Below are 26,574 nucleotides of genomic sequence, written 5' to 3' on the forward strand. Positions count from 1 at the left end.
ATGTGCTGAAAGCGTAAAGTGTTTTGTTCTCTCATTGTGCTCTTTGATGACCAGCTCCTAAATCTTCTATATCAGATGAAAACACATCATACCTCTCATTCACTTACAGAAAGCTTTTTGAGGTATAATCCACATACCATTAAATTTGACCTTTAATACATATAATTCAGTATTTTTAAAATGTATTCACAGAGTTGTGCAACTATCACCACTATCTAATATTAGAACATTTTCATCACTGCAAAAAGAAATGCTGTATCCATTGTTCCTCATTTCCCCTCTCCCTCAGCCTGTGTCCAAAACTAATCTACTTTCAGTCTCTATAGATTTGCCCATTCTGAACATTTCATATAAAATGTTCATATGAACATTTTCATATAAAAAGCCACAATAAATGTGTGGCTTTTGTGACTGGCTTTTCATATTTTTCTTGGATATAGGCACAGCCCTGGCCTTCTAGTATCCCAGGGAATATGTCAGAGCTTTTCAAAGGCCTCTTCAGACATCTCATTCCCTAGTTTTTCCTTTTAAGTGTTTTGGTCAGCCTCTTATTTACAACAGGTATCCTTGCCTCAGGTAACTGTGATGTTAAACAATTGCCACAGATTGTTTTCAACATGTACCCTGGGGATAGAACTTTTTGCAAAGAGAAAGCTCTGAGTCAGATCAAGTAAAGACAAGTACTGAGAATGGATCCTTTCTGGGGAGCTTCTAGACAAGTTGAATGGTGATAATTCTCTGGGGATGGCTTTTTGGGGAGCTTCAGACCCATTCTTCCCCCTAGGTTGCTGGTTTTTATAGATGCCATGGCTGCAAGCTCATTGGTTTTCAAGGCTCCTGTAGAACTGAGGAGAGGGTGATGGGAATATGGCAAGTTAAAATGTTACAAAGTGGGACTTACCTGGTGGCACAGTGGTTAAGAATCTGCCTGCCAATGCAGGGGACACGGGTTCTATCCCTGGTCCAGGAAGATCCCACATGCTGTGGAGCAGCTAAGCCCCATGCGCCACAACTACTGAGCCTTCGCTCTAGAGCCCGTGAGCCACAGCTGCTGAGCCCGCGTGCCACAGCTACTGAAGCCCACGTGCCTAGAGTCTGTGCTCTGCAACAAGAGAAGCCACAGCAATGAGAAGCCCGTGCACTGCAACGAAGAGTAGCCCCCGCTCACCACAACTAGAGAAGGCCCGCGCACAGCAACGAAGACCCAACGTAGCCAAAAAAAAAAAAAAAAAAAACGAAAACAAAAAACGTTACAAAGCTCATAGTTCTCACTGTGATTCAGCCATTTTTCTTGAACAAATGTTCCTCTGCTGCAAGCCTTTGGTTAAATTCCAAAGTTCTGAAAAATCTGATTTTGATATTTTTTTCCCAGTGTTTTTACTGTTTCTATGGAGGAGCAGATTTTTGGAGGGTCTTACTGTGCCATTTTGGAAGTATTTCCTACCCCTCAATCAGTTTTACCTTCCTTATCTACTCTACTGCTTCTTTTTCATTTCCTCCAACATTGGGAATTGGTTTTTCTTCTTTCTGTAATGAATAAATATGATCATATTATATATATTATTTTAAAATGGAAGACTTTATCCCCTTTTTTTGCATAAATCACTTCAATTCTTCTTCCTTTTGCATCATATTACCTTATTTCTGACCACAGTTAACCCATCTTAACAACCTGGTGTGTATGATTTTATAGTTTTCTCCATGCTCATAAATCATATATAAACATATATACACAAACTTTTATACAGAATGACATACACATAGAGGTGTTTTTGTCATTTTTGTTTTTCAAAAAATGAGATCACATTTATTGTATACAGTTTTCTACATAATGTTTTTCTCACTCAAGAATACTTCATGTAAATATCTCTAAGACAATGATTTAGCTCTAATTCATTATTACAGTGATTGAATAGCATTCCATACTCTCATTATACCATAATTTATTTCAACCATTCTTCTAACAATTCTTCACCTTATATTTAATTTTTTTCCTCAATGAACTATACAGTCTCTGAAGATAAAATGACTTGGATTGACAGTGAAACTGTCTAAATATCAGTGATTTATTAGCACTGATAACTCTGTACCAAAATGCCCCGAACACATACTCCAGGTTTGCTGCATGTAGAAAGCTTGTACACCAATCAGAAACCTTAAGCTTATTCTTTATTCCTAGTTTTCTGCTTTTAACACAGTATTTCTTTTAGTTTGTAAGTGAGTTCTGCAAGAATACGAAGCTAAGAGGATCAGAGCAAGGCCTGAAGTTTTACTTGGGTTACTATTCATCAGGAAACTATCCAAGGATGGAATATGGGGAGAGGGGCTCTAATTAGACATCTGAAATCAGATAAAGTCCCTTTTCCTTTTTCCCTGACATTTTCTAATCCTGTCTGGAGTGGAATCCTGGATGTCTTAATTATATTCTTAAGTCAGTTATGCTGTTCTCAGATTCATGTACCCACCTCTCTACATCACTGACTGCAGATTATTTTGCGGTTTGGAGGGGGAATCTGTGCTTATATGTGTGAATAACATCATTCCTATGTTGTTTTTTGGACAGTATTTCTTCACCTGGGGGCTGAGGGACCTCAGATTTTTTCTGGGGGACCCAAGAATTCTCTATAAGAACTTCTTAAATGTATGCTTTCATTTCAATGATAATAAAAAATAATGTACTACTCTTTTTTTTTACAACTTTATTGGAGTATAATTGCTTCACAATGGTGTGTTAGTTTCTGCTTTATAACAAAGTGAATCAGTTATACATATACATCTGTTCCCATAACCCTTCACTGTTGCGTCTCCCTCCCTCCCACCCCTCCAGGCAGTCACAAAGCACTGAGCTGATCTCCCTGTGCTATGCAGCTGCTTCCCACTAGCTATCTATTTTACGTTTGGTAGTGTATATATGTCCATGCCTCTCTCTCGCTTTTTCACAGCTTACCCTTCCCCCTCCCCATATCCTCAAGTCCATTCTAAAGTAGGTCTGTGTCTTTATTCCTGTTTTACCCCTAAGTTCTTCACGACATTTTTTTTCTTAAATTCCATATATATGTGTTAGCATACGGTATTTGTCTTTCTCTTTCTGACTTACTTCACTCTGTATGACAGACTCTAGGTCTATCCACCTCATTACAAATAGCTCAATTTTGTTCCTTCTTATGGCTGAATAATATTCCATTGTATATATGTGCCACATCTTCTTTATCCATTCATCTGATGATGGACACTTAGGTTGTTTCCATCTCTGGGCTATTGTAAATAGAGCTGCAATGAACATTTTGGTACATGACTCTTTTTGAATTATGGTTTTCTCAGGGTATACGCCCAGTATTGGGATTGCTGGGTCATATGGTAGTTCTATTTGTAGTTTTTTAAGGAACCTGCATACTGTTCTCCATAGTGGCTGTACCAATTCACATTCCCACCAGCAGTGCAAGAGTGTTCCCTTTTCTCCACACCCTCTCCAGCATTTATTGTTTATAGATTTTTTGATAATGGCCATTCTGACTGGTGTGAGATGATATCTCATTGTAGTTTTGATTTGCATTTCTCTAATGATTAATGATGTTGAGCATTCTTTCATGTGTTTGTTGGCAGTCTGTATATCTTCTGTGGAGAAATGTCTATTTAGGTCTTCTGCCCATTTTTGGATTGGGTTGTTTGTTTTTTTGCTATTGAGCTGCATGAGCTGCTTATAAATTTTGGAGATTAATCCTTTGTCAGTTGCTTCATTTGCAAATATTTTCTCCCATTCTGAGGGTTGTCTTTTGGTCTTGTTTATGGTTTTCTTTGCTGTGCAAAAGCTTTTAAGTTTCATTGGGTCCCATTTGTTTATTTTTGTTTTTATTTCCATTACTCTAGGAGGTGGGTCAAAAAGGACCTTGCTGTGATTTATGTCATAGAGTGTTCTGCCTATGTTTTCCTCTAAGAGTTTGATAGTTTCTGGCCTTACATTTAGGTCTTTAATCCATTTTGAGCTTGTTTTTGTGTATGGTGTTAGGGAGTGATCTAATCTCATACTTTTACATGTCCCTATCCAGTTTTCCCAGCACCACTTATTGAAGAGACTGTCCTTTCTCCACTGTACATTCCTGCCTCCTTTATCAAAGATAAGGTGGCCATATGTGCGTGGGTTTATCTCTGGGCTTTCTATCCTGTTCCATTGATCTATCTTTCTGTTTTTGTGCCAGTACCATACTGTCTTGATTACTGTAGCTTTGTAGTATAGTCTGAAGTCAGGGAGCCTGATTCCTCCAGCTCCGTTTCTCGTTCTCAAGATTGCTTTGGCTATTCGGGGTCTTTTGTGTTTCCATACAAATTGTGAAATTTTTTGTTCTAGTTCTGTGAAAAATGCCAGTGGTAGTTTGATAGGGATTGCATTGAATCTTTAGATTGCTTTGGGTGGTAGAGTCATTTTCACAATGTTGATTCTTCCAATCCAAGAACATGGTATATCTCTCCATCTATTTGTATCATCTTTAATTTCTTTCATTGGTGTCTTATAATTTTCTGCACACAGGTCTTTTGTCTCCTTAGGTAGGTTTATTCCTAGATATTTTATTCTTTTTGTTACAGTGGTAAATGGGAGTGTTTTCTTGATTTCACTTTCAGATTTTTCATCATTAGTGTATAGGAATGCCAGAGATATCTGTTCATTAATTTTGTATCCTGCTACTTTACTAAATTCATTGATTAGCTCTAGTAGTTTTCTGGTAGCATCTTTAGGATTCTCTATGTATAGTATCATGTCATCTGCAAACTGACAGCTTTACTTCTTCTTTTCCAATTTGGATTCCTTTTATTTCCTTTTCTTCTCTGATTGCTGTGGCTAAAACTTCCAAATCTATGTTGAATAAGAGTGGTGTACACCTACTCTTGATAACCTGGATAACCATCTTATAACAAGTATTGAGATAAAATTTTGGTGCCTGTATTTGTGTTTCTATTTATGATAAAGTTGCTGCTAAGCTGTATTTCTTAGACATTTGCTAGCCATCAAGAAAGGAACAGAGGCAGATTTGATAGTCTTCTCAATTGCAGAACTAAAGTATATACTGGCATGTTGTACAAAGGCCACCTTTGTGGCAGTTAAAATAGAGAAAAACAGACTTACTCAGCGGGGATACACGGTAGCATAAGCTTCCTAAATACAGGAGAACTTGTGCTTCAGGAGTTAGCACCATATTCATGGTGTCTTAGCAGAACACTGTTAATATTAATTCATTAATGTAATTAATTTAAATCTTATTAGATTTGTAGTTTCATTTATGTTTAATTTATACATATTAATTTCATTGTGTGTTAGACCTATAGGTATAAAGGGGTTTATGTTTAATTTTATGTATACCTGCATAATTTCTTCCTGTGAAAAAGCCTGTACGATTGATTCTTCAACTTGTGGAATACTGCTTTAGGGTAACTGAGTCCTAGCTGTTTGTGTCACATCCTCAGGAAAAACAGTGATGCTCTATAGCAGAGCTTCTTAGCTTTTTTGTGCCAAGTACTGCTTTGACAAACTGGTAAAGCTTATAGGTGCCTTCTCAGAATAATGTTTTAGTGTTAAAACAAATTACACAGAATCAAAAAGAAAGGCAGTTTTATTAAAATCTAGTTATCAAAATATTGGAAATATAAATTCATGATATAGTAATACATGTATTTATTTATTAACATATTAAATAATGATATCAGCCTAGGTCAATGCCTGTAATTTTATAATATGGATGAGCATACATAATATTTTGAAATGTCTGTAATAACTCTGTTGATATGAAAATAGCTATGATTTCTAAATAGTTTTTCTGATTGTTGCCTACATTGATAAGCATTTAAGTATGCATTGATAAGCATTTAAGTATGCTAAATTTCAATTGGAGGTTAATGGAAATAGAGATGCTATTTTTCTCCCATCCAATTTCTTCATAGACAGCAATTTTCTTTTAATTGAAGTATAGTTGATTTACAGTATTGTGTTAGTTTCAGTTATACAGCAAAGTGATTTGGTTATATATATATATGCATATATATATTATTTTTAAATTCTTTTCCACTATAATTTATTATAAGATATTGAATATAGTTCCTTGTGCTATACAGTAAATTCTTGCTGTTTATCTATTTTATATATGGTAGTGTGCATCTGTTAATCCTATACTCCCAATTTATCCCCCCCACCTCTTCTCCTTTGGTAACCATAAGCTTCTTTTCTATGTCTGTGAGTCTGTTTCTGTTTTGTAAATAAGTTCATTTGTACTATTTTTTAGATTCCACATATAAGTGATATCATATACTGTTGTCTTTGTCTGACTTACTTCACTTAGTATGATAATCTCTAGGTCCATCCATGTTGCTGCAAATGACATTATTTCATTCTTTTTCATGTCTGAGTAATATTCCATTGTATGTATATGTATATACATATATACTTACAGATATGTATATATACACATATATATATATACACCACATCTTCTTTATTCACTCATCTGTAAATGGACACTTAGGTTGCTTCCATATCTTGGCTATTGTAAATAATGCTGCTATGAACATTGGGGTGCATATATCTTTTTGAATTAGAGCGTTCATCTTTTTTGGATATATGCCCAGGAGTGGGATTGACAGCAAAAATTTTATGTATAAGCCCATTGAGGTCTTTGGATTATAATTAAGGACACATGCTTTAGAGGAAACGGGTGGGTTTTTTTTTCTTTTGTTTTCTTTTTGGTAACTGGGAGAGTCTGAGGACTGCCTAAACTACTTCATTAGGAATTTGCTACTCCAAAATTTACTGTAGTCATGACCCTGGACACCATCCCTTATGTGCTCTGCTGGCCACCAGTGTTAGACTCCAAGGTTCAAGTATAGTTGGTTGCCCTCTCTGTATGCTAAATCATATTCTTTCGGCTTAAAGAACAGTTATGAGATTTAGACGTGGGCTCTGGCTAATATCAGTATCTAAGCAAGAACAAGTGAAGCATTTAAATAATTGTTGCCTGCTTATCTGGTTGGCATGGTAGCATTCTAATAAAGACCTGCGTAATTCTTGGGAGAGGGAGAAAGGAAATTTTAATGTAGGTATGGAGTCCCTCTTTCTCTTTTTTTCTGCCCACTCTCCTTTTCTTCTTCCTTGTTGCATCTGTAGATGACTCTGTTCCTGGGATGTATTGGGTTCCTCCCAGAGAGAGCGAACTCAATCATTTGCAGAGCTAGGCTTTTGAAAGGGATAATGGAGCAGTACCTGGTTTGCTCTCCTTTAGCTTCAGTCCCATTCCTCCCATTGCAAAGATTTTTGGGCAAGACTTCCAGACCCCTTCTCCAAAATGAATCCCGCAGTACACCACAGGTGACATCTGCCCCCAAAGGTAATGTGCCTATAATACATTATTATAGCAAACAGGGGTCAGAGTTAAATTGTCACATCAAAAAGGTTTTTGGCTCAAACTTTTCTTCTCCAGATTCATTATCACAGGTTCCTCTTGAGGAAGAACAGCCCCATACACTTGATCCATGTACAGAGAAGAGAAAAACAGTAGCAGATAACAGCATTACAGAAACAGTCCTGATCAAATTCAAGGACAAAAATGATCTTTTTTAAAAATTTTTATTTTATTTTTATTTTTGGCTGCGTTGGGTCTTTGTTGCTGTGCGCAGGCTTTTCTCTAGTCGTGGTGAGCAGGGGCCACTCTTCGTTGCGGTGCACAGGCTCCTCATTTGGTGGCTTCTCTTGTTGTGGAGCGCGGGCTCTAGGCGCGTGGGCTTCAGTAGTTGTGGCTCATGGGCCCTAGAGCACAGGCTCAGTAGTTGTGGCGCATGGGCTTAGTTGCTCCGCAGCATGTGGGATCTTCCCGGACCAGGGCTCGAACCCTGTCCCCTGCATTGGCAGGCAGATTCTTAACCACTGCACCACCAGGGAAGCTCCTAAAATGATCTTTTAAAAGCCAGATTCTCACATAAAGTTTTTTAAAAATGTGTAATTTACTTTAGTCTGTGGTTCTGAAAGAAAACCGACACTGTATATATTCTTTTGCCTGAATCTTTCAATTTGCTATCGCAGGCTTTTGGTTTTTGTACAATTTTGTGCTGAGAGCAAGAAACCCATCAGCGGGAATCTGTGTGCTGTTACTTGTGTCTTTGGAGAATGTGCCTTTCCACTTACTTGTAGTTGGAACGAGTATGGTAATGACTTTTCCAAGCCAAAAGCTTTGCAACAGTTCACATTTGATACAAACTATTCCTTGTCTCTTAGTGTTAACATATTTCATTCTTCTTTTTTGCTGCTCTGCATCATTAACCTAATACTTACATGTGGTGTTTGAATTGATTAGACTCACAGTACTTGCTTATGATTATATTAATTGGTGTAAACTCACTCTGGCATCTATGTACCCTTCCAAGTTTTGTGAGACATCTCGATTTCTGAGAGGCTAGGTTAATATTCTAAGAAGCACCATTCGCTCCTAAGCAGCTACTTATTGGGTGCCAAGCTCTGGGGTTTGGCTCTGTAGACTATAATGGTGGGTCAGTTAGAAGTCCTGTCCTCAAGTAGTCAATTGTCTAGTAACTGCCTTGAGACATGAATGTATTATTTATAACTTGAGAAATTCTGTAAGAGAGGTTCAGAGCCCGAAGGAAACATGATTCATTTCAATTCTCAATTCTTTAAAAGACAAGATTGCTAATTCATACTATTTCTAGTCTATAATAAATATATCATTTTTGTAAACATCATCAAGTTTTATTTACAGTTATAAAGGTTTTATTTTAAAGGTCTGTCTTAGAGTTTCCATTTTTAATCAGATTATACTGTTTAATTCTTAGATTTAAAAACTTATTCATAATATAATTGTCTTAGATAAGTTGAGCAGAGCCTTTTGTTTTCAATTTTATGGGAAGGCCCACCATGCTTTTATAGGTACTAATGAGAATCTTATCACCTCAGGAAGTGGGAGTTCTGGAATTCTACAATTCCCTCCTTGAAATTACTTTCCAATTCTTCCATTGTTTATTAAGTAATCAAAGGCAGAGTTTGGTTCTGCTGTGGTTATATGTTTACAGATGTGCACTGGACAAAGGCCTTTAGGATATACATTTCAGTAGACTGATTTATGATGATCTGATGGCTATTAAGCCACAGTAACTATGTTACCATATTATGTGTCCTTGAAAGTCAACAAAAAATAGAAAAAATAATATGGGAGGGTTGCCATGGGAGAGAAATGAAGACCTTAAATCAAGAGTCTTTGCTTATTCTAGAGTTTGGGGGTTGGCCAAGTGGTCATTTTCCAGCCAGTCACGAGAGGCAGTAAGGCAGGTAATATGTGGGGACACATCTAGCACCATCAGTGTTCAAGTAGGGCCCCGTCACCCCTTCCTTCTTTCCTATTTCTCCCTTTTGGAATGGGAATGTCTCTCCTATGCCTGTCCCCCGTTTTGTTTTAGAATCACATTTGTCTTGTTTCACAGGTTCACAGCTGAAGGGGAATTTTGCCTCAGGATGAACCATACCTTGAGTCTCAGCCATATACGGTTTAGATGACATTTAGATGAGACTTTGGACTTTAGACTTTGATGCTGAAATGATTTAAGACTTTTATTTATTTATTTTTTTTTTGCGGTATGCGGGCCTCTCACTGTTGTGGCCTCTCCCACTGTGGAGCACAGGTTCTGGACGTGCAGGCTCAGCGGCCATGGCTCACGGGCCCAGCCGCTCTGCGGCATGTGGGATCTTCCCGGACTGGGGCACAAACCCGTGTCCCCTGCATTGGCAGGCGGACTCTCAACCACTGCGCCACCAGGGAAGCCCGATTTAAGACTTTCTGAGCTGTTGGGATGGAATGAATATATTTTACATGTGAGAAGGACAATGAATTTTGGGGGCCAGGGTTAGAATATTATCAATTGAATGTTCGTATCCCTCCAATATTCATATGTTGAAGCCCTGGCCCTTAATGTACTGTTGTCCATTTTTATGTCTTCTCTGGAAAAATGTTTATTCAAGTCCTCTGCCTATTTTAAAATTGCATTATTTAGGGTTTTTTGCTGCTGAGTTGTGTGAGTTCCTTATATATTTTGACTATTAACCCCTTATCAGATACATGATTTGCAGATATGTTCTCCTATTCCATAAGTTGTCTTTTCAAGCTTTTTAGTTTGATATAGTTCCACTTGTTTGTTTAGCTGTTGTTGCCTGTACTTTTGGCATCTTATTCAAAAAATCTTTGCCGAGATCAGTGTCAAGGAGCTTTTTTCCTGTTTTCTTCTAGGGGTTTTATGGTTTCAAGTCTTATATTTAAATCTTTAATCAATTTCAAGCTTCCATTAAGTAGACTTATTATTATATTGGGGTTGTTATTTTGAAGCTCTTGTTTGCATATTATAGGAGAAAGCAAATAAGTATTTATATTCATCTTTTCAGGAACCAACATTTTCAACATAAGAGAAAAAAGGTACAAATATAAAAACAAATAAATTAAAACCCTATAATCTTAATTTTGAATTGGTAATATCGGTATAAACTCAGTATTTTTTCCTCCTTTAAAAATACATACCAGTTTGTCTCTGTTCACCAAAAGAGCCTGGAAGAAGTGACAACCCATGAGCAGGGAACACATTTGATGCCCAGTTCTTGAAGAATTCTATTAAACTTATTAACTTAAGCAGTTTATATCTTGATGTCTATCATTCTGAGGTCATAATGAAATATGGTTGCCCTTTTCATATGCAGGCCCAGTTATTCCTTCATTTCAGGAAAAAAGATTTATAACATCTTTCAAGATTTTTCTCTTCCACTTTTGGGTTCTTGGATTCAGAGGAACATTTTTTTGTTAACTTGCTGTCTTCCTTATACATATATCTTCTTAATTGTGCTCATAATGATTATCCTAAGTTTCTTTAATTTTTATCATTTCTAAATATTTTTAGTGTTAATATTTTTAGTGTTATAGCCTCATTTTCTTTTATTCCAATGTTTTTTTCTTTTGTCTTTGAGTTCTTGTTTGGTTAAACTCATTTTCTTGTTGCTTTCTTATAATATATAAAATTTTTAAAGGTTTGTGTTTTTTGTTTCTGGGTTATGATTTCTTTCCTATGGGTTGTGTTTTTTTTTAAATATCTTTATTGGAGTATCATTGCTGTAAAATGGTGTGTTAGTTCCTGCTTTATAACAAAGTGAATCAGCTATACATATATCCCCGTATCTCCTCCCTCTTGCGTCTCCCTCCCACCCTCCCTATCCCAACCCTCTAGGTGATCACAAAGCACTGAGCTGATCTCCCTGTGCTATGCAGCTGCTTCTCACTAGCTATCTATTTTACATTTGGTAGTATTTATAAGTCCATGCCACTCTTTCCTATGGGTTTTTAATCAGTCTTTTGTTCTTCTTCCCCCCTTCCTCTTAATCCATCATATGCTGGAAAAATGTACAACCGTTAAAAATGATGTTGTGGAAGAATACATACTGATATGTAGAAATATTCAAGACCTATTAGTGAGTGAATAAGCAGGCTACTAAATAATATGTACATTGAATATGTACAGTGCATTGTAATGTTAAATATATTCATGTTATGTTAAGTATATATGATATATAGTATGAAAGAAAAAAAGACTAGTGAAATAAGTCAAATTTATTGTGTGCCAAGTATTGTACTATATACCTTACATGAACACTTCATTAAGTAGATACTGTTAATACCCCCATGGTACAGTAAAGAAATTAATGTTGAGAGAGTTTAAATATCATCTGTAAAGGCAGTGAGTAAGGAAGCTGGAAGTTGTGTTTAGGTCGTTTGACTTCAGTAATGATATATATCCAAATGTTTACAGCGGTTATTTCTGAGTAATAGTACTATAGGTAACTTTTTATATTCTTCTTTGCACTGCTCTGTATTTCCCACATCTTTCACCTTTCACAAGCACCTATGGCCTTGTAATAATATAAATAGCTATTAAAGATTCTAAACAATACTATGTACAGAATGAATAATGATATCACCATTATAATTGTTTAAAAATAAATTTCCACTTCTGCTTACCTCATTTCACAACTAAATTACATAAGCAGTTTTGCATATCTTATAATAATATAAAATCTTAATTAAGATTTACATAGGATATGTAGGCAACGAATATATAGTTTAAAATTCTGAAATCAGAATAATTCAATAATGTAATTTAACTTAAATTATATCATTTTCTCTCTTATTTCCTTTGTGCATCCAAGATGTAGGGTTTCTTTCTTTCTTTCTTTTTTCAAATTTCAAAATTTGGAGGATACTCTTATTTTTCTCTGTGTTTTTGAGGAAGTGAGGCAGTAAGCCCTAGGTTTCTGGTTTCTATAAGAATAAATAGATACTGTAGCCAGTGGTACTCAACATCCAAAATTTTGAGGCAATTTAAGGAAGTGTTTAAACAAAGAAGGCTCTTACACTCTTTTCAAATATTATGAAAGATTTCAAGTATACATAATATAATAATCACCATAATCTCTTGCATCCTGCTCCTTCCTTCTGGGTTAAATTCTCTCCTTAATTAAATATACTCCTTGGAAGTTCTTTCAATGGAGGCTATTCCAGTTTTTATTTGTCTAAAATTATCCTTATTTCACCCTCAATACTGTTGTTTAACTAGGTACAGAATTCTAGACTGACAATTTTTTTTCAATCATCAACTTAAAGAATTTATTTCACACTTTTCTGGACTCTTATGATGCTATCAGAAACTTTAATGCAAATTTAATTTTTGTTTCCTTGTAGACAACTTGGATTTCATCTTTGGATGCTTTAAAAATTATTATTTTTTGCCTTTCTGGTTTCACTGTAAGGGATATATTGTAGATTTCTTTCTTTTTTTTAATTGAAGTATAGTTAATTTATAACGTGTCAGTTTCAGGTGTACAGCAGAGTGATTCAGTTCTCTTTCTCTCTCTCTCTCTCTCTCTATATATATATATATATATACACACATATGATGTTTACTCTTTTTCACATTCTTTTCCATCATAGGTTATTATAAGATATTAAATATCATTCCCTGTGCTATACAGTAGTCCTTGTTGTTTATCTGTTTTATATATAGTAGTGTGTATATGTTAATCTCAAACTCTTAATTTATCTCTTTCCCTCCCACCCCTGCTATCCCCTTTGGTAGCCATAAGTTTTCTATGTCTGTGAGTCTATTTCTGTTTTGTAAATAAGTTCATTTATATCAATTTTTAAAGATTCTACATAGAAGTGATATATGATGTTTGGATTTCTCTGTCTGACTTACTTCACTTAATATGATAATCTCTAGGTCCATCTATGTTGATGCAAATGGCATTATTTCATCCTTTTCAGTGGCTGAGTAATACTCCATTGTATATATGTGGGCCACATCTTCTTTTACCGTTCATCTTTTGATAGACACTTAGGTTGTGTCCATGTCTTGGCTATTGTAAATGGTGCTGCTATGAACATTGGGGTGCATGTACCTTTTTGAATTAGAGTTTTTTCTGGATATATGCCCAGGAGTGGGATTGCTGGATCATATGGCAACTCTATTTTTAGTTTTTTAAGGAACATCCATACTGTTCTCCATAGTGGCTATATCAGTTTACATTCCCACGAACAGTATAGGAGGGTTCCCTTTTCTCCACACTCCCTCCAGCATTTATTATTGTAGATATCTTTTTATATATCTTGTTTAGAAGGTGTGCTTCTTGAATCTGAGGATTCAGGTCTTTCTTCAGTTTGGGAGAGTTCTCAGCTATTAATCCTATGACTATATCCTCACTCCTGATTTTCTATTCTCTCTTTCTGGATCTCTAATTACTCTTATGTTGAACATTCTCATCCATCCTCTATAAATCTGTGTGCTGAATTCTGGTGTATTTTCTCAGATTTATTTTTTAATTCTCTAGTTCTCTCTTCAGCAGTATCTAATATTCTATTTTAATCTATTCACTGAGTTTTAAATTATAATGTTCAGTTTTGTGCAGTGGCAGTATCATAGCCAATGAGGTTTATCTAAGGCACGATTATTGCTAATTAAATTATAATGTTCATACATATTCTTCATTTCTAGAGGTTCTATTTGGTTTCTTTTTGAATCTTCTAGTTCTTTATTTATAGTGTGTCATTTTTTTCAAATGGTTTTAATTACTACCTTTTTGTCTTTAGTTGTTTTATTCATACTTATTTTATAGCCTCTGTCAGACTGTTCAATTGTCTGAAGTTCTCAGACTTCAATTATTGCTGCTGGTTGTGACTAATGATTATTATTATTCCTTCCCCTAGTGAATTGTTTTCTGTTTATTTTATAACTTTAGATTATAAACTTTTTTGGATTCAGGGCATGTCACTTAGGACAATTTTGTGTTTGGTTTGACCAGTCACCCCAAGGTGTCACCGTCCCAGGGCCAATTTTTATGTTAATTTTTGGCTTGGGGGATTCTTGGATCATATGTGTTGTTGTAAATTCAAACCCATGGGAGGACCAGAGCTGTAGTGAGAAGTGCCCAAAGAAAGATTTTTGTCAAATCAGAGTCTAGGCAGAGTCAGACAAACTCCCTCATCATATGGCTGAGCTAGTTGAGTTCATACTTTTTGTGTGTGTGTGTTGGGGGGCCTCGGTTCCTATTTGTACTTCCTATGGATTCAAAGCCTCATCTCTTTGTTGAGACTGATGACTTCCTCCAAGACAGGGCCATTACAATATCTGCTCATGAAATGTTCACCCATGTGCTCTTCATTCCTATGATGTCATCTCACATACTCAGTGCTCTTGTTTTCAGTTCACTGTTGCATTTCTGCAATCTTGAGATTTCCTTTTCTTTATGGAGAGTTCAGCTGTTTACGTAAAAACATTTGTTTTATTTTACCAAAAATTTCTGGAGGTTTATAATGGGTGGGCTTTCAGATTACTTAGTTAACAATATTTCAGTATCTTTTCTTTAAAAAAAATCATTTTACACAGAAATTTTTAATCACACACAAAAGTAGAGACTAGTACAATGAATGCACATGTGCCCTCTTTCACCTTATCAACATATTATCAATTTTCTCAGGATCTTTTATAAGGTATTTTTTTTCTAGTGCCATTTGTAGTAGAGTTTAAACTTGCTCCCATAATTGAGAGTTGGGCTGCTCTCTGTAATGTTTGCACAAAGGAATTTTGACTAGTTTGTAATTTGACTAGTTTGTAACTAGTTTGTAATTAAAATACTGTACTTTATGGTTTTAGGAAAATCACCTAGAGAAAGCAAAGTCTTTATAGGCCAATATGTTAAACCCTATATTAAATATTTAATTCATTATTATTAAAATTCATAATAAAAAATTTCTCAATTATAGGAAAAAATTATAGTGTCTCCAGAAACAGAATTGATTCAACATTGCCCCCTTGTGTCAGGTATTTCTTGCCTTCCATTTCACCCTTCAGATCTCCACCTCTCTAGGTTCACATTATATCTGCCCCATTTGAATCTGGGGCAGCCTTACTCATTTTGACTCTGCTTCTTTGCTATTCCAACTCTGTACATTCATTTCCGTGTTTAAACTTCCCATGTTTCTCTTTTTTGGCTTAATTATCCCAGAGCCCTCTATTCCAGTTATTTTCATTTCCATCCTAACATGAAAAAGGCAGGGAGTGGAGATGTTTCAGAATTTACATTTTTCAAGGCCAGGTTTCACACACAGTCCTATTTTTTTTTTATCATCTGACAAATGTATAGATATTATCTACTATAGTTGGTAACACTTAGGAAGAAACTAGTCCAAAATTTCTTGTTAATATCTTCTTGATAAAGAAAATCTTTAATGCCCAACAAATGTCTTCAGCTTTAATCTGACCAAATTCCCCTAATCGATCCATAGTGAAGATATAATATAGTCATTAATGTTTTTTTTGAGAAACTCTTTATGTATCAAGGACTCAAAATGACCGACTTGTGATGGATTAGCCTTGCTCTGTACACTATAATTTAGAAGCAGGTATAAGGCAGCAAATATTTCAGCACAATAGTTGGAACACTGGCACTAGACCATGATTTCCGTCCTTGCTAACCTTGGGAGAGAAGCGGCTACTTAGAAGGGCAGGGCATGGGCCCCTCACCAGTCGCGAGTGTGGGCAGTTTCCCTGGAGAAATGTGTGACTCTGCAAGTTGGAGTTGAAACGCAGTGTGCAGACACATCTGGTTTCCCAGGAAGAGGCACTGCTTTTATGCAATGCTTGAATGTGTGGACAAAGCCAGGGTTGCTTGTGTGTTTGGTTATCTCTGCCTCTGACATGTTCAAGTCATATACAAAAACAGAAGTCCTCAGACTGAATCAGAGGCCCCAACGCTCGTAAACTGATCACCTTTAGTTCTTACCAAAAGTTATAGAGAGATCCTGGGCCTGCTGCTCAAATGCCCCTATGTGGAGAGCTGTAGAGGTTCCTGGAGGGAGGACTCTTCTCTGATGATCAGCCGGCTTCCTAAGCATGCCGACCTGTGCCATTGCACAGAGCCCTGAGCATAGACGGACTCCATACTCTGTTTAATGTTATGCTGTCACCTTGTTGAAATTATTAGCAATGATATAAATATAAATATTATGAATGATATAAATAAATAAAATAATATAAAAATAATTTTTGACCAAGGGACCCCACATTTTCATTTTATCCTGGGTATGCTCAAATTATGCAGCCTGTTCTACTCCTGGGTTTTTACTGTGATGGGGCCAACTTCATTCTCCTATCTGCCCTTGAACTAAGCACAGTGCCAGGCAATGCCATGAGCTGATTGTCATTGGCCAGTCAGGACCCACACCTGGAGCTGGGGGTAGGGAAAGGCCTCCCAAACTTCATGGCTGCTATTTAGTTAAGGATGGGAAGGTAATGCTGAGGATATAACTAATAAGAACCATTCCACTCCTCCCTCCCTTTTTTTTGTTGAGTGGTTGCTCATGTTTTGCTTTCTAATATTACACTGCCTTGTCTTAAGATAAAAGGTATATTTATTAAAAAGAAATAGTATGTCATATGCATTCCAAAAAATAGTACTAGAAATTTATTTCAAACATTTCCTTTTGAGGGAATTCCCTGGCAGTCCAGTGATTAGGACTCTGTGCTTCCACTGCAGGGGGCACGGGTTCTATCCCTGGTTGGGGAACTAAGATCCCGCATGCCATGGGTGTGGCCAAAAAAAATTTCCTTTTGAGTATGTAGAACACACCCTCCTTTACGATCTTATTCCCTGTAAAATCTTCCTTGGTAAATTCAGAGAATAAAAAGGTAAATATCAGCTCAACTTGAGGCTGACTTGTTACAGATTTTAAATTTAGTGTATTCTGGGTTAAAAAGGGTTATCTGAGTGAGCATTTTATAAATCTATTAAGAATCACAGTACCTAGCTGGTTTAATACAGACCTTAGTATGCAGGTTTGCCCTGTCATTTATTCTTCTGTTACTTAAGTTTTGACTGTTACTAAACCTGAAATGAGATTCCCAATAAAACTACACAGGGTGGGAAATCCACTGATATCTCATTACGTTTTTGAACAGCGAAGTTTAAAACTACCCACAAGTGAGGTAATGATTTTTACAATAAACTCTGACATCAATGAACATGATGTGTCACTAAGTAATTTCTTATACTCTCATCATTATAGAATTTATTTGTACAGTTCTTGGTATTAAAAAACAAATAATTTTCATATGTATTAAAGTACAATTTGGCTAAATAAATAAAATGTGGTCTAATTTCAAGTTCTTATTTTCAATTTCACAGCACCAAGCCAAGTGCCTTTATTTAATAGAGACTTAAATATTTTCTCAATGAATAACTAATGTTTTTAAACAATGAGTGTTTTTTAAAATAATACCCAGCACTATTTTATTTTACAAGTAAGCCAAACCAATTGATGAAACCTTGAATTTTGATCCTATATATATAGGAAGAGGGCAGAATGAAAGCTTAAAGTCTCTGTCTCAGTTTTCCTACTTACATAACATAGATACAAATCTCTCTCCCGTCTAGTTCACAGTTTCTGTGAATCACAAATGAGATAATAATAATAGCAAACACTTTTATAATTTATCATATGTGCTAATGATAGGCATTTGTAAATACCATTTAATCCTGACACTAACCCCATAACACAGATATTTTTATCTTCATTTTACAGATGAGGAAACTGATAAACAGAGAATTTCAGTAACTTGTCAAAGGCCACATAAATAGAGACAAATAAAGGAGAATTTGAATCAGACTGTGGAACCATCATACTGAGTATGGGAAAGGTGTTTTACAAACTTGAAAGCACCATATAAATTTGAATTATTTTTATTATTCAACCATTCATAATCCTAAGATAGATAATTATATGGGGACACAATCTAGTTCTTTTAAAATTAATGAAAAATGACTGGTAGATAGAGATGTGACAGCTGAAATGTTACATCTTACTTAGTTCTATGGAATGTGAATAATCAATTTACAATAAAATATAGGCCTCTCACTGTGTCAAAGCATTGAATTTGTTGAATGAATGAGTTCCATCAAGTTATGAGCATTTAGCTACCATTTAAGCAACTTAGAATCAGGTAGTATGGATGTGTGTATGAATGACAGGAGAGAATGATACACACACACACACACACACACATATCGACTGTGAAAGCTTGAAGATTGGCAAAAGACTTCACCAAGAGGCTTGAGGGTGCATTAAAAATGTTAGGTCTGGGGCTTCCCTGGTGGCGCAGTGGTTGACAGTCCGCCTGCTGATGCAGGGGACACGGGTTCGTGCCCCGGTCTGGGAAGATCCCACATGCTGCGGAGCGGCTGGGCCCGTGAGCCATGGCCGCTGAGCCTGCGCGTCCGGAGCCTGTGCTTCGCAACGGGAGAGGCCACAACAGTGAGAGGCCCGCGTACAGCACAAAAACAAAAACAAAAACAACAACAACAAAAAAAAAATGTTAGGTCTGGAATAAATGTAATTGTGTAGAGAACATTAAACCATAAACCTCATGCTTCTCCTGGCAAGAGTAGCTAGTTCTTACTTAAGTCTGATAATTTACACAGCGTTATCCTTGGTACTCACTTTTTTGTGTGAGTGTAAATTAGGAAGACATTGGCTTACCTATGCCTTGATTATGTCTATAAAGACTTTTTACAAATGTTACAGATGACTCATTAAGAAAGTGTGCCTTACTTTTGTCTCTTTGATTTTCTCTTATGAGAAACAAAATAGTTAATATGTTCGGATTCACAGATGTTTAGAGTTAGTTAAAAAGCCAGGATCTTCATAGAGAGGTCCTGTCTGTAACTTTCTGTTCCTTCTTATCCTATTGTAACCCCCTTGCGGATCTCCCAAGGTACACGATATCCTTTTAAATTGGTTTGTCCCAGAAATCCTTCTCGTAAAATGTTACTTTTCGTGTGAGTTATCTAGACTAGAGAATGACCTTCATTGTTTCACTCTGCTGATGTAGTCCTGACCTGGGTGGACTTCATAATGCAGCCAGGAATAGACACTAAGCATTCCCAATCCAATTCGTCCCTCAGTGAGGACGGGTAACCTGTTTTTAACAGCAGATTCAGTGTTTTCTTTGAGAAGGTTTAGTGCTTACTAATCATGCAGAAGCAGCTCTATTGCTTGAATCCAAAGAGATTCATCTAAATATTTTACAAAGAATGAAGTAAGTGTACAATGTTTAAAATTAATGGTATCTTGACAGAATGATACAGTAGACAGGAACAGATTATGGGATCAGCATGACTTGATTTTAATTTCAACTCTACAACTTAACATCTATGTAACATTGAATACTTTCTCACCCTCACTGAATCTGTCTCAGTATCTGTAAAACGTGAATAAAAACAGCTTTTTCATAGGCTTGTGGGAAGGTTAGATAAAATGCTGTATATAAAATACTTAGCAAACATTCAGCCTAGAAAGTACTCAAGGATTTTTTTCATCTATTTCCTTAGCTTTAAATTGTTTTATTTTACTATAAAACAATAAGTGGAAGTGAAATTTAAGATGTATTTTTTATTAAGAGAGAACTTGAATAGATACTAAGGGTTTATTTAGGCTTTTACTGCAAAGTAAGCTTATCTCATCCTATCCTCTCTCTGAATTGTGTATTTTTTCTTGCTGGAGACACCAGTGCTGTTGATATATCAGTTGAACATCAGCAGTATGGGGGCTTTGTCGTAAGCTCTTTATCTCTGTTGACAAGTTTGATCCTCACAACCTCTCATTCACATCATCACTGCTACTTTACAGATTAGGAGGTTTTAAGACATTAAGTAATTTCCCCAAGGTCACACAGCCTTCTGGGTGGGACCGAGGCTCAAGGTAGATTTTGGCTTCTGTTTCTCAGTCTTGGAGTAGCTGGCTTTTACTTAACTCTGATAGTTTACAGTGTTTGAGCCTAGTCTTGGCAGCTATAGCCATCATTTTTACCCACACTTTCCTCAGAGCTCTTTGCAGCTCTGGCATAAAGATACTCATCTATTCATCTTTCTCCAGCCTTTACAGCTTGTAAGCACAACTTCCTTTTTTTCTCTACTATGGTGAGGTCTCATGCTAGAAGAATTGAGTATGCCTAAGGATAATGGGACATTTGCCTTTTACAGGATCGAAGGGTAATTCCTGCTCTTTTACTTTCAACTACTGCACTATAGTCCAGAGTGGAGTCCAAGATAGGGATCAGTCTGGTGGAGGGAACAGTATGGGATGGTTCCCTATGCCATGGTAAGTTCTAGGGAAGAGATTGTTAAAAACATTTGTAGCAATATTAGCCATCAACATTATTGCCCTAGGGTCTCGTATATACTGGCTTTTTTCATGTCTACTTCCATCTTGTTCAATAAGAAATCTTGTAGTGAAGACATTGTTCCATTTAATCTCATTCATTCAGTGAATAACTATTGGGTGTATACTCTTTGGTATCCAGTGGTTTCTAGTCACAAGACAAAGTGTCTACTTGGATGTGGAAGGATACTGAGAATAAACACATAAATAAACAAGATCTTAACGGGTAGTCCTATTGTTATAATGAAAACAAATTAGGATAATGTTATAGTGAGGCCCAGGAGCACTTTGAATGGGATGCTTATGGGAACTTTTGCTGTCCCCCGAGAAGGCTGGTTCTCTGAAGCAGGCCTTTGCTGTGGCTTCTTACCCCCGCAGGACAATTGAGCTGCTATGATTAATCTAGTGGAGGGAAGGCATTTGCTTCCCTTTGATGTTCTTATTTGATGGCTGTGAATCTGTAGTTAATATGAAATGATGACAACTTAAATATTATAATAGGAACAATGAAGACAGGATGCAACAAGCAAAATGCTTGAGCATGAATATGCATTATTGGAAATCAAAAGACTGGCATCTGAATTGTATAATACATATTTGTGCTGCTTGAATATTTAATTCTGGTACATTTCTTAAGGAAGGAGTTCACTTTCAAAACTAACAGTCCTTTGTCCTGTCCTAGTAAGAATATATTTATTGTGCTATTAGTCTCTCCTTAAAGAGGCACATCTGCTTCTTTGTTTCTTGCTGAGCATTAGGACTATGGCTATGTATATCAATGCCAGACAATATTTATTTGTGTTTGTTTTTTGTCTCCCCTGACTAGACTGTAAGCTCCATAAGGGCAGGGACTTTGTTTTGCATCATGTCATTTGCTCTGCACCTAGAGCAGTGCCTGACACAGAGTAGGAGGTCAATAAGTATTTGTTGAATGAGTAGTAAAAAAGACCCCACCTGCCTCCATGGATCTCATGGGGCCCCACTGAGGGTGGTAGAAATTCAGGGGAGGGGCTTCCCTGGTGGCACAGTGATTAAGAATCAGCTGCCAATGCAGGAGACACGGGTTCAAGCCCTGGTCCAGGAAGATCCCACATGCCACGGAGCAGCTAAGCCCGTGAGCCACAACTACTGAGTCTGCACTCTAGAGCCCGCGAACCGCAACTACTGAGCCCATGTGCCACAACTACTGAGCCTGAGCTCTAGAACCCGTGAACTACAACTAGTGAGCCCGTGTGCCACAACTACTGAAGCCTGCGTGCCTAGAGCCCATGCTCCTCAATGAAGCCACGGCAATGAGAAGCCTGTGCACTGCAACGAAGAGTAGCCCCCGCTCACTGCAACTAGAGAAAGCCCACGCACAGCAGTGAAGACCCAACGCAGCCAAAATAAATAAATAAATACATTAAAAAATAAATAAGTAAAAATAAAATGAGCAGTACTGTGTCAAAATAACTTTAACAAAAAAAAAGAAAAATTCAGGGGAGACGGTGTCTTCAACTATAATGTTTGGATTATGGGCACAGCTGTTGATGGAAAGAGACTTGGATTTGGGTTAGGATGACTTGAGTTGAATTTCAGCTTTGACATTATTAGCTGTGTGAATCTTTAACTTAAAATTTTTTTTATTGAAGTATAGTTGATTTACAGTGTTGTGTTACTTTCAGATGTACAACAAAGTGATTCAGTTATATATGTGTGTGTGTATTTTATATATATATATTTTCAGATTCTTTTCCATTACAGATTATTACAAGATATTGAATATAGTTCCATGTGCCATACAGTAGGTCCTTATTGTTTATCTGTTTTATGTATAATAGTGTATATATGTTAATCCCAAATTCCTAATTTGTCCCTCCCCACCTTTTCCTCTTTGGTAACCATAAGTCTTTTTTTTCTGTGTCTGTGAGTCTATTTCTGTTCTGTAAATAAGTTCATTTGTATCAATTTTTTTTAGATTCCACATGTAAGTGATATCATATATTTATTTTCCTCTGTCTTGCTTACTTCACTTACCATGATAATCTCTAGGTCCATCCATGTTGCTGCAAATGGCATTATTTCATTCTTTTTTATGGCTGAGTAATTTTCCATTGTATATATACTACATCTTCTTTATCCATGCCTCTGTTGTTGGATATTTAGGTTTAGCTGTGTGAATCTTGTGGGAAATTACTTAACCTTGTTTCCTCAGCTGTGAAACAGAGTAACTTGTGAGGAGGGCAAATGAGCCAAAGTATGTGAAAGGGCCAAGAACAATGCCAGGAGTGTTACAGTTTTTCAGTAAATATTGAGGACAAAAATATTCAGATAAAAGTGGGAGACATAACCATAAAAGGCTGGGATTTAAATTGTAGAGGTGGGAATAAAAGACATCATGTGGGAAAACAGCAACAAAATTTGACAGACTGGATGGCAGAAATGAAAAGGAAAACGTGTGAAGAGGGCCAACCCTGCCATGACTTTCTTCCCAAACCACTGAAAAGGGCTGTGTACAGAGAACTCTCCTTTACAACCCCATCAAATTCTCAGGATGTGGAAGTAAGACAAATGTACAAGCCTCCACAAGGAAATCCTGTGAAGCAAATTCATGAGTTAAAATAAGTCAGTTTAGCTAAGTTAGGGCAAACCAACCATGCTCTGTTAAAATATTGCCTCCTGTTACAGTGGAATCTTTACCAGTAGTCCTTCAATTAAGTGTGAAATCATACATAGGAAGTCAGAAAAGTTACCAAGTTTTCCTGTTAGGTTATTAGACAAAAGATAACAAAGTACTTTAGAAAGTTGATATTTCATTATTTTTAATTTAAGACTTTTCCTGTCTAATAACACTATTATCTGTTATAATCATTATGGTTTAGATACTATTTTGCTTTTATTTAAAAATGATTTTTATTTGATTTTAATGGATTTTTAAAAGAACCCATTGTTGAAATAAATTCTGTGTAAGTCAGAAGTTTCTTAAGTTAATTTTACATTAAAAAAAGCATATAAGAAACTAATTTCTAACTTCACATTACCTAATTCAAGAAGTAGACAACACAGAATTTATCATAATTTCCAAATGAACATAAGGAAAGCTCTTAAAACAGACCCATCTTTCCTTCCTAATTACTGCATCTAGAAGTATTAGCAACGTGATGAGTAGAGAAAGCCCCAGTTTGATCTAGAAACTACTGAGTCAGATTAAGAAAACAAAACAAAAAATCAATAACTCATCTTCTCAAATGCAAGCAGCATTTTATTTTTCATATTTAATTTTTTTCTGAAATTGGGACCTATCTTGTAATCAGTGCATACTCTGAAAATTTGTTATTAAATCGTGCCTTATTAGTAGTGCTGTTTTAGAATTTAGGAGCTAATTAGAATAAATATTTCTGCTTCACCAGAAATCCATTGAATCAGGAAGCAATTTTGCTCTTCAGATCTGTTTCTAACTTCTCCTCCCCAAGTTCCCCAATTTAAAGTAACTATTATTTAAAAGACACATTATGATGTCTATAGGAACGCTATGGTTAATTACATCTATTGTATTTTTTATGCATTCTTATATAGCAACCCTGACTTCTAATTTCTATTAGACTCAGTAGTAAATTCTCAGGGAAGAAAAACAAACATTCCACCCTTTTTTTTTACCCTATGAAAACCAAATTAGAGGGAGCAGCAACAATAAATGAGTCCATTTCTAAAAGTGCCCTTCCCTTTCCCCTCAGAGAAATGTCTCTGCCTGGTTCCCAGCATGTAGCTGACTTATGAAAACTCATTTGCCCCTGGTGAGAATGTGCACAAATACAAAACTAGAGTTACATGTTTCAAAGACAATGGAACATTCTGGGAAAAAAGAATATTTGACACACAGGTTGAGACAGTAGGAATGATAGGAAATTTACACAGTTACTTGAATATAAAAGGCCTGAGATCAAGAGTCTTAAAGAGTGATTCCCTTTTATATTTGTTGGCTGTTAGCAAATTCTCAGCTAAGTTTGTTGAACCTTTCTGCCCAGATTCAAGTTTTTTGGTCATTCTGTGTTACATGCAATTATGATTCTGTCTTTGTAGTAATTTTTCTCTACCACTCGTTAAGTACCCTGTTTTTTTTTTAACATCTTTATTGGAGTATAATTGCTTTACAATGTTGTTAGTTTCTGCTGTATAACAAAGTGAATCATCTATATGTATACATATGTCCCTATATCCCCTCCCTCTTGCGTCTCCCTCCCACCCTCCCTATCCCACCCCTCTAGGTGGACACAAAGGGCACCGACTTGATCTCCCTGCGCTATGTGGCTGCTTCCCACTAGCTATCTGTTTTACATTTGGTAGTGTATATATGTCAATGCTTCGCTCTCAGTTTTTAACCCTTCTGCCAGTCCAGACCTTAGATATCTTTCAACCAGCAAATCAAGTTCTTCCTCTTCATTAAATCTTCCCTGATCGTTCACTCTACATTGAATTCTTGCTCTTTTGAATTCCTTTGGCATTTGTTCTGCTATTGACAGCTGCGGTATAGTGGGAAGAATGTTGTCCTAAGAGGTGGAGGACACATGTATCAGTCCCGCTTCTATTACTGACTGCGTGTCCGTCTGCAAATCACTTTTTTAAAAAATTAATTAATTAATTTATCTTTGGCTGCACAGGCTTTCTCTAGTGGCTGCGAGCGGGGGCTACTCTTCACTGTGGTGCGCGGGCTTATTGTGGTGGCTTCTCTTGTTGCAGAGCACGGGCTCTAGGCGCACGGGCTTCAGTAGTTGCAGTGCGTGGGCTCAATAGTTGTGGCTCTTGGGCTCTAGAGCACAGGCTCAGTAGTTGTGATGCACGGGCTTAGTTGCTGTGTGGCATGTGGGATCTTTCTGGACCAGGGATTGGACCTGTGTCCCCTGCGTTGGCAGGTGGATTCTTAACCACTGAGCCACAGGGGAAGTCCCTGCAAATCACTTTTTGTCTGTCTCCCTGGCTAACTATTTGTCTACCCATCCCGTCCATCCATCCATCCATCATCTTTCCATCTACCTACATACCTATGAGAGCCTTAGTTTCTTCATTTATAATGAGAGATTATAATCCTAATAAGAGTGGTTTGGAAAACTTTAGAAAACCATTTTATAAATATAAGACATTATTATTTTTGTCCATGCCAATTATTTTGAGACATATTTTAAGGTTTCAGACTATTATTTTATCATTTTCTCTTTTCCCAAGGGAATTTGCTATTAGGAAATCTCTTTTGTGCAACTCACACTGCCATGAACATAGTATAGCCAACCAAAATATTATTTTCCTCATTATCATGTATTTTTCAAATGCTCTCTTGGTGTTATGTTTTCTTTGCCTCGGTGGGGTAAATGAGCCTTTTGGTCATCTCACCAAATATGGTTTATAATTAAGTGTATAAACCCCAAAGCTGATGACCCCTAAAGAAAATAATGCAATGTAAAATGAATGATAATGTGATCAGAATACATGGTATATTATCCATTAATTTAAATACAGACTATGTGATATATCATTATATGCTTTTTAGCCTCTTCCTTTCATGGGCCATTAGGAATTAACTTCTTTAAGAACTGTTTTTAACATCATAACCCCCTTTGCATTAGCTTAAGGTGGCTCCAAATGGAAATTTCTCAGAAAGCATAGGTTTGAAGATCTGGAATTTCCACATAATAGCTGTGCACTCCTGGGCAGATGTCTTAGGGTTTCTGATACTGAATTTCCTCATGTGTAATATAGATATGATATCACTTTACTGGGTTGTGAAAATGAGGTAATTCTGAACTAGGAGATCTGA

At 36.5% G+C, this 26,574-nt stretch overlaps 1 protein-coding gene across 3 annotated transcripts in view; it reads left to right on the forward strand.

Moving 5' to 3' along the window:
* Positions 1-26,574, forward strand: part of CORIN (corin, serine peptidase) — a 230,071-nt gene that overhangs the window by 17,305 nt on the left and 186,192 nt on the right. The window lies entirely within an intron of this gene.

This window comes from Mesoplodon bidens, assembly GCF_964165515.1.
Source record: "Mesoplodon bidens genome assembly, chromosome: 1".
In the NCBI taxonomy this organism is placed as follows: domain Eukaryota; kingdom Metazoa; phylum Chordata; class Mammalia; order Artiodactyla; family Ziphiidae; genus Mesoplodon; species Mesoplodon bidens.